Consider the following 9891-nt stretch of genomic DNA (forward strand, 5'->3'; position numbering starts at 1 on the left):
GGTGGCAATACTAAGGTTGTAGCTATGGGCTTTTGGGCAGAGCAGTTGCTGTCCACTCCTCACATGTCGCCTTTCTCAGTAACCTCAGCTTGGAGATACTGACTGCTAGTGTGCTCCCTTTGGTAGACTACTCCCTATGAGCCTCTCAGACTTAGAGTCACTTAAAGTTATGCCCACTCTGTTTGTGCACGTTCACAGCCTAGTGGGGCAGGCATTTCTTCAGCATGGTGTAGGGGTATTCCCCATATCATCAACACCAAAGACGCAGTGTTGAAATTTCACTTAGAAAGGAATCGTCTCAGGTTGCGAATGCGAATGCTTGGGTGCTCCACGTGGGACTTCATAGGCTGTGTAGGAAACTTTTTCCTCATCGAAGCAGAGACCAGGAGACGTTGGGATATCTTTCAAGCAGAAGTTACTCTTTATTGAGAAACGCGCTGTGCGTCGCTGTAGTCATCCAAGTCCAACTAAGGCAGTGTACTTGGTAGTTCATATACATTCAAGGGGGAGGGATACATAGAGTAGAGGTGGAGACAATCTAAACAAAGCATGCAAATGCAGTGCAGGAATCAGCCCATTCCCTACATTTCCCAGCCATGATCTAATCAGCATAACGGTGTCATTCAAATGCATAGGTGCTAATCCACTCAGTCTGACAGTGTCGCCCATACCTTTACATTATCATAGAGACAAAGGCACCGCTGTATCTTGAGCTTGTCCTGCCAAATGGTTAGGAAGTGCATGAAGACAAAAGGTTAATGTTACAGACACCTGGGCTGCCTGCCTTGATCTCCTTAAATTGTCATTATCTTTACCTCAAAATGTTAAATACAATATACTTCACCTTACTATTTCATGTGAGGTTATGTCAGGATGTAGGATCAGCAGATCTTAAACAGATTCTTAAATTTGTAATCCCACAGTCCCCCCTTTGAGAGTTCTAATAACTCTCACATAATACAAATTTAAACCTTCTTAAATCCCTTCTTTAACCTATGTTTGTTAACATAAGACCTATCTTCCAGTCATGTAACTTGTAACAGATACAGGCACATACATCTTATTCTATGTCGTGTCCAACATTTACATAAGTGTTGTTCTTTAACTTGAGTATACTGTTGACACACATATACAACGCAGGGTGGTAATATGTTGTATAAACTACATGATGACACAGAAAACCATGTAGCATAAGCGTAGAAGTCCTAAAAGTCCATGGCGCCTGAATAGCTGTGGAGTCTGTTCCCTGTAGAGTCCATTTCCAATGCATTTCCATGTTTGTCCCAAGTTGCTCAGATGATTCTTTGTCGTTGTGCAACTCCGAGTTGCTCAGATGACTCTGTCTTCATGAAGGTTGTTCATGGATATCTGAGGTGATGCTTTACACCAGGTGCTGCTTATGAGCCGTCATGGCATATACACATACCTGCAACGCAAGAAAACAAAGAAACAGCAGACCAGCAGTATTCATGTATAGACTTTAGTACGTTAGACCTCTGATGATCGTATAGTTTTATGTCTAACTCTTATCATGATAAACTTCTAGTGATCGTATAGTGGTTTTGTTCTTCTTTTTCCTAGTCTTAATCAATTTGACACCTATAGACCAGTAAGGTGGGGATAAACTACTGAGAGGGGGAAACCTATGGGGAAGTCTTCACCACAGGGTTGGCCCCCGAGGCCTTATGCACTTCGGCTCTTCCCTGGGCTCCTCACTGGTCTGTGTGTCCTATTCTCTCCCTGTAGTTAATTTGTAAACTTTACTGTGCTACATCTCCATCTTCCAATGAAACATCAGTCATAGCAGACATCATAACCCATAGAGGATGGATAAGTGACTGAAGTGTGCTGTACCATAACATTTAAGGCTGTGAGTGTACTTAACCAGTGTCTCCCAAATGGTGGAAGTGATAGTCAACTTTTTTTGTTCAGAATGAGTCTTTTAGCTTTCTTGTAAATTACTGGGAAATTAAGCACTCACAGCCCAAATGGTTAGCATGTCAGCAAGCTGTTGCTCCAAGAGTTTGGAGAAGAGGGGAGGGACAGTTTCAATGTAGCAAGTAGACTGAGTAGGAGCTGAGTAAAGCTGTTCATTTCTTTAAATGTCTTTTTGTTTTTCCTACACTCTTTCATCCAATGTCCAGGTTTACCACAGTAATGACAACTGCCTTCTCTCTTAGGACATTTACGTTTCTGTTGTTTCTCTGTGTTGACCTTAAAGGATGCTGCTGCAATCTTTACTCTTGTCTTGACATCTGAGTCTCTTTCCCAAATAGCTAACCTATCCAAGTTGTTTTGCAGGGTTCCATTGGACCATGTGAGGTCTAAGAAAGGCAATGCATTTCTGTATTCTGATGAAAGCCCATCAAACCACATGCGGACCAGTGGTCCATTATCCTCTAACACCTTCTCTGGAGTGTCAGCTATTCCACTGTATGCTGCAGCTGACTGACAAAATCTTTCAGTGTACTCACTTACAGTTTCATCCTTCTTCTGTACACAACTAGTGATCTTTGACCAGTACACCTTTGGTCCAACAAGGTTCTGTAACACTCTCAGAACTCCTTCTCTCAATTCACCTTTGCTGGAAAGCTGAAACTCAGAATTATTTACAGCACTTCAAAATCACTGAATTCTGACTCTTTCAGGATTTGTGACATTAGCTGGGTGACTTCAGCTAGGGACATATCATAGAGCTTCATTTTCCTGGACAACTCTGTCCTAAACTCAGAAAAATTTCTCTGCACTGATGGCAAACTCTCAGCAAGTCTTTCTATGTCTTCAGGACCTAGAGCTGTACTGACTGCTTGTAACTGCAGTATGGGGGTTACAGATGTAACTGTGTCAACCCCTTTTACACCTTTTTGCATTCTTCAATAGACCAAACTTTTTCTGGATGAATCCCAAATTTCTTTGTCAAATCCAATCTGACTGACTCAGTCACTATTGAGTCCATGTGCTTTCCTAACAATGATTTGAACTCACTATCTGTCCATAAAGGGGTAGCTAGTCCACCTTTCTCAGTTGTTGGAATTAGTCTAGCGTTCTTTCTCAACATTTTGTAATGTCTTTCTGGCACAACAATACACTTCAACACTTCCCTGACAGAGCAGAGGTTAACCTAGTTAATACACATCGTAATATATTCAACCTTCTCTGGTGAGCAGAGTAGAACCAACTTGCTTACACACTGTAACAGTTGTAACCTTCCCTGAATTAACAGAGGATGAACCTTCTTCTCTAGCAAAGTAGAGGATGACTATTCTGTTAACACACAACCTTCCCTTATAAAGCAGAGGATAAAACTTCCCTAACTTTACAAAGGATAAACCAATATTAGCATGTGATGCCAATCTTCCCTGCCTGAACAGAGGATACCAATATTAGCACGTAATGCTAATCTTCCCTGCCTAAACAGAGGATAAACTTCATCTCTAAAAGAACATTTTTAGAGGATAACTTAGTTAACCAAACCCTACAACTGTCTGTTAACTCTTCTCTGACGGCGCAGAGGATAACAACTTTGTACTGGTCTTAATGGTTCTTTTGGATAGAGTATCACTCACCAACCCTTGGGTGTACAGGAAAATTCAGCTTGGATCTTCTTTTGGAACAGATCTTTGTTGTGCTTGAAGTTTCAATCAGGATTGAGGTGAGAAGCTCTATCCGGGTCACGGCACCAAAACTGTAGGAAACTTTTTCCTCGTCGAAGCAGAGACCAGGAGACGTTGGGATATCTTTCAAGCAGAAGTTACTCTTTATTGAGAAACGCGCTGTGCGTCGCTGTAGTCATCCAAGTCCAACTAAGGCAGTGTACTTGGTAGTTCATATACATTCAAGGGGGAGGGATACATAGAGTAGAGGTGGAGACAATCTAAACAAAGCATGCAAATGCAGTGCAGGAATCAGCCCATTCCCTACATTTCCCAGCCATGATCTAATCAGCATAACGATGCCATTCAAATGCACAGGTGCTAATCCACTCAGTCTGACAGTATCGCCCATACCTTTACATTATCATAGAGACAAAGGCACCGCTGTATCTTGAGCTTGTCCTGACAAATAGTTAGGAAGTGCATGAAGACAAAAGGTTAATGTTACAGACACCTGGGCTGCCTGCCTTGATCTCCTTAAATTGTCATTATCTTTACTTCAAAATGTTAAATACAATATACTTCACCTTAGTATTTCATGTGAGGTTATGTCAGGATGTAGGATCAGCAGATCTTAAACAGATTCTTAAATTTGTAATCCCACAGCTGCTACCTGCTATTGATTTTTGGCATTTGTAAACACTTGCTCAGACACCGGCCACACTGATGGTGTTCCCCATAATGTCAACGCTAAGATGCACCGTCTTGTCCCCCTTCTTAGGGAACCGAGTTGTATTCGCAACCTGAGACGTTTTATTGTAATTGAAAAAATAAATAAATAAATTCAGCAAATTTGCCATCAACTACAGATGCTGCATCCATTGTGTTCCCTATGTGTTCTCTCTGACACACCGCCAACTCAGAAAAGAGTTTTGCCACTCATAATTACAACATTGTGGTGGTGTTCATGTGCATTCATCTCATAAAATAAAAATCTTGACTTGACTTGAACGCACCATATGTAGAATGTTTCAAAACTGTCTTAGAAGTCAGCTGCCTATGTAAACAGTGGGCAGTGAGGTAGCTCAGTAGATTTTGGAAAGAAAACAAAAAAAAATAACCCTACTGTAAGGATTGAGGTTGGTGAAGCTCCACTCAGACCCTGAGGGCTTGTTTAAACAGCAGGGGCTGATAAAGCTCAAATGTGAGTCTGATCAGAGCTTAGAGTTGCCCAGCCAAGGTACAAATTCCATTGAACATGTGATTTCTATTAATTAAATCATAATTGGGTTTTATATATTTATTTGCTTCAGACGTTTGGCAGAAGCGAAGAGCGAGATTAGACAGAGATTTACATGTAAAATGTAGGAGATTCATTAGGGTACCTTGGCAAAGATGAAATAATTTGACTGCCTGCAGGGCACACAGATGGCTCTGTATGTTTGCTAATTTGCTCCTCTTTCAAGGTCATTAGTTCTATTTGGTGAACTATCAAAAAGTTTATTTGAGGATGATAAGATTTATGTACGGCATAAACAAGAACAGTGCCCTTGTTGTGACCGCAGTGCTGAATTCTATTGTTATATTCCTGGAACATTCAAGCTCAACGGCAGTGATGCTTGTTCTCATTATGTTAGGGATAAATTAAGAGCCAGAGATTTCGATTTATCTTGCCATACATATATATTCAGGTATTTGTGTGCGAGTACCTTTCTTTCATACTGTAAGTGGATAATAACCTCTAAGAGGTAATAAGAATACAATAAGGGATGTGTACCTGCTGAGGATAATACAAACATTTCAAATAATCAATAATATAATCTACTTCCCCTTTCCAAACCCACCCTCTCTCTCAATATTACACTTCTCCCAGGTGGTCTTGCTAAGAAGCTAAGTCTGAGTCTTTTTTGCTAAAACGAGGAAAGAAAGAAATTTGCCATTTTCTCCTCCCTCTTTAGAAAAGAGGTATTTGTTTTGCTAGGCAGGAAATGAGTTTTGACATAATGGATTTTCGCCATGCATTACATATACTGGGAAAGGGCCACTCTAAAATAAGGGCTCTGCGCTCTTTGTTTGCTTTAAGGCTTAACATTGAAGAACTCCTGAATGGGTTTGAAAATTTTGAATAGTGTTACATACGAAATCGTTCTTAATTATGTTGTAAAAAAAAAACCCTATAAATAATCTCATCGCTTTGATATAATGCATTATATTTTGTTGTTCAGCATGCAAGAAATATTTCATAAGATAATTTTGATTAGCTAATTTGTTCTTTAACCAGATATTGGTATTGTGAGGCTATATTTTGTCTTTTCTTCTTCCTCTTTTTTAAGTATAGTGTTATGGGTTTTTTGTGCTCTTTGAAGTTGAAAAGAGACCATACAATTAATCAATTTCTCTGCCTCAAATCTGTTCTCTTAAAATAATGAGGAAAAAGGTTTTATCAATTTAAGTTGATTTTTACTTTGGCCGGTGTTCACAGGGTGTGAAGCAGTTTCCCCTTTACAGTAATTTATTCTCAATTTTTCCAACCCTTTATCTTCCTTCATTTGTTATGCTTTTGGAGTCATTTCATAGTGCCTGGATATGAGTTTCCTTTGGGAGAGATGATATGGTCAGGGAGATACCATCTGCCCGTGGGGGAGGGGTGGACTAGTCATTTTACATTCTGTCTTCATGGTTTAGCTTTAATGACAGATTAAAATGATGGACTATGCAGAATATGTAACAAAGCAGGGTGGTGAGGAAAAGATGGCTTGTGCTAGTAAAGCACATTTAGGGTAACACTTTCTTTTATTCTTTTGAAAGTTCGTAGCCTGAAATATGACCCTCAAATAGTGTCAGAGCATGAACAAAAAAAACAAAATCTAGACATAAAAAATGCTCTTTTATCAAGAAGAGGCACTGAATCATCATTTCAAGCATAAAGGATGGACTTAATTTAAATCAACTTTATGTCCATGACATAGTTAAAGTTTTTAAAATCAGGGCATTATCAGAGAGTTCAATTGCTACCGAGGCATAAACAGTCTAGGACAATGCAGTCTCCTTTAAATCTACTCAGCAATTGATTTTAAGAAGCTTTATATAGAGAATGAGCAAGTTTGGGGTTGAGAAACCTAGTTTGAATTTTCTTGTATTGAAAAATCTTCTCAACATCTAAATATGCCAATATTTGGACTGGTTTGACAGTGATACTTTTTTTGTTTTAAATTTATTACAATTTCTAAAAACTAATGTTGTATTTTATTTTATTTTATTATTTTATTTTTAAATAAGTGGAACCGCTAAACTGGCAATGACCTTCCACTTCAATTGGGTATATATTTTATTTTATTTATTTATTTTATTTGTATTTTTGTTATTTATTTATTTTTTATATTGCTCTGACTAAGGCATCTTATTAGCATATGCCAAAACAATCTTTAATGGAGGAATCTGAAGGTTTGTATTGTCCAGGGATTAGATTTTCTTTTCCTTAAGAGCACATTTTTCAGCATCATTTAATAATTATATTAGATTTTAGCTTTATTTTGATCTTTCCTCATGTTAATTGGACATACTCTAAAATAGGTCAGTCTTATGTTTCACTGAAGGACTTTTTCAATGAATTTCCCGAGCGACATTCCATAGGTACGGTTACGTGACTGAGCGCCTCATTCCTCCCTCATTCGCTCAGTGTTCGTTCCAGAATGCTTTCTCTGCATTTCTTCATGCTGTCCTCATTCGATCTTACCAGCATATAATAACTCTGCCAACGCTGAGGAAAGAAATATAATGCCATTCTTACAGTCATATTAAATCTGCCAGTACAGTAAGAAGGGAAAACAGAATAAAATGTCAGGGTTTATACCCTGATTGAGGATGTCGTACATGCAGCGCCTTGCACACAATTAGAAGACGTAAGCTAAAAGTAAAGACCATAACGACTTAAATACTCTTTTTTTTTGTCACAGTTATTGTCACACTTGCATTTTTTAGCTGAAAGAATGGTATGCAGTGTGGATACGACTGCTTTTCCTTATAGACCACCCTAGTGCGATCACATCTTTGACAGCTGGCTCTATTAGAGGATTATGAACACGGCTGTGGGCGGCAGAAGACCATGCTGACAGACCTGTTAGTAACAAATGACTCCACAGACTATGAAAACACTTAAACAAGCCATCTGAGTTCATATGGTCACTCAACCTGGAATGATGTACCGTACCGTAACAAAAAGCTAAAAATACGGTATTTCCATATACTTTTTATGTGGCTAACCAATAAGAGCAGAGAATGGGTAGCAGGTGACTACTGACTATCAGTCACGTTATAAAAGAGCCATGAGGAAGTTCAGCGTGAGAAGTAAGGTTATGTGGTCTATAGCCTGACCATAACAGTTTGGTTGCACAATGCCAAATTAAAGGTGTTTCGGGAACTGTACAGCACTTGTGACAGTATTGAGGTTTACGCTGCATGGTTGTGCTTGTGCAGCACTTAGAGTGGTTTGTTCAGCATATTTTAATTTTGGACTTGAAATCAAGAAACCAATTTCAGAAGTCATCATTGTGGCATCAAGCAGGCAGGGTGAATAGCAATCCAGTTTCAAAGCAGAACAAAAAAACAGCTGTAGAAAAACAATACATATATATAAACTGCTTTCATAAAGCATAACACTTTTTTATCCTCTTGAAAATAACTGAATTTAGACATCTTTAAAGGGGGGTGTAACGCTTTTTCATGCATTCTGACTTATTTACACTGTTGCATTCTCATGCTAAACATGGCCAAAGTTTCAAAACACGAGTTGGACGTATGATGGAGTATTTCTGTGCCAAATACACTACTTCCGGTTTCGGTACGGGTTTCGGAGGGTTTTTTTCAAATATGGCCTGTATGACGTCAAAAGAGAGCAGAATTCCTTTTTATATTGGCACTTCTCCCTGATAAGCGTGTGCACACACATCAGCAAGAGCAAGAGCACACCCATCAACACGCTTCGTCTGGGATACGGAAGCTGAGAGTTTTCAACAATGTGTCCCAATTCAGGGGCTGCACCCTTTGAAGGCTGCATACATCATCGAGGCAGTCTCATTTAAGAAAATTAACTGTTACAGTATTTTACACCTCACAATGAATATCAGTCAATTTGGTTACTTTTTTTACGACATCCTTAATGATGTATGCAGCCTTCAAATGCGACCTGCGGAGGGCGCAGCCTCCGAAATGAGACGCAGCTCCTGTCAACAAAGGAGTGTGTTTTTGGTTGTGAGGGAAAGATTACCCTTTTCGACTTCCCAAAGAACCCAGCGTTAAGGGAACAGAGGATGAAGTTTGTTTTTCCGAGGCAGCAGCGGAGTTGCGCATGTATGTTTGTTTGTTCCCGGGATTTTGGTGATGAATTCTTTGTAAACAAGTCCCAGTTCAGCGCTGGATTTGCAGATCGCGTATGGTGAGTAAAGCTGCATCAGATGTCTGTGTTTTGTTGGCAATCGGCGAGCAAGTGCATATAATGTAAACAATGTGAACGTTTTTGTTCCCTTTTTATTTATAATGATGTCGCACCTAGCAGACGATCTCTATACAAAAGCTGTGCATGCTCGTGACTCTTTAGCTCCGCCCATGGCACTGACGGCAGGCACACCCCCAGGACCTCGGCTTTTTTCAGAAAGAATCGGTACAGCGTATCTATCTTTTATAAATATGATAAAACTAAAGACTTTTCGGAGATATGAAGGATGTATTGTTACTCTATATGTACTCAAGATTACCATGAGATTGGTAATCCCCCCTCCCCCTCCCCGGCGACGGACACAATCAGAGATATATTTAAAAATATCCTTAGTCCTCCAAGTTTTATAATGGTTGTGAACGGGGGGCCGCGTTTTGAAGTCAAAAATAATGCATCCATCCATAAAAAAGTGGACTCCAGTGGGTTAATAAAGGCCTTCTGAAGCGAAGCGATGCGTTTTTGTAAAAAAAAAATCCATATTTAAAACTTATGAATTCAGATAACTAGCTTCCGACCAACGACCGTACACAGAATGCGCAAGTCGACTTGCGCCAAATGAATAATCCTCTGACGCGATGTGTGACACATCGTATGTAGGAGTATTGTAAGCTTAGATGCTGGGCCGTGCAACTGTGCTTCTCTTATATCGAAATCCTCAGAATTTTCTCTTTAAAAATTATCATTTTAGACTTATAATCTGTGACCGGTGATTTGTTTTGCTCTATCCTCTGCGCCTCCACTTTCGTCATTACGTTGTGCATCAGGTCAAAGGATACTCTTCTGTCGCAAATCGACTTGCGGAAG

General features: G+C 39.5%; 1 long non-coding RNA gene across 1 annotated transcript; it reads right to left on the bottom strand.

Annotated features, from left to right (window-relative positions):
* Window positions 1–398: 398 nt before the first annotated feature.
* LOC127512915 (uncharacterized) lies at window positions 399–4263 on the bottom strand. The gene is made up of 2 exons (XR_007930281.1): window positions 4181–4263; window positions 399–844 (listed from the first exon to the last, which is right to left on the bottom strand). It is a non-coding gene; the product is annotated as an uncharacterized LOC127512915 (long non-coding RNA).
* Window positions 4264–9891: the final 5628 nt, after the last annotated feature.

This window comes from Ctenopharyngodon idella, chromosome 5 (assembly GCF_019924925.1).
Source record: "Ctenopharyngodon idella isolate HZGC_01 chromosome 5, HZGC01, whole genome shotgun sequence".
NCBI classification, from domain to species: domain Eukaryota; kingdom Metazoa; phylum Chordata; class Actinopteri; order Cypriniformes; family Xenocyprididae; genus Ctenopharyngodon; species Ctenopharyngodon idella.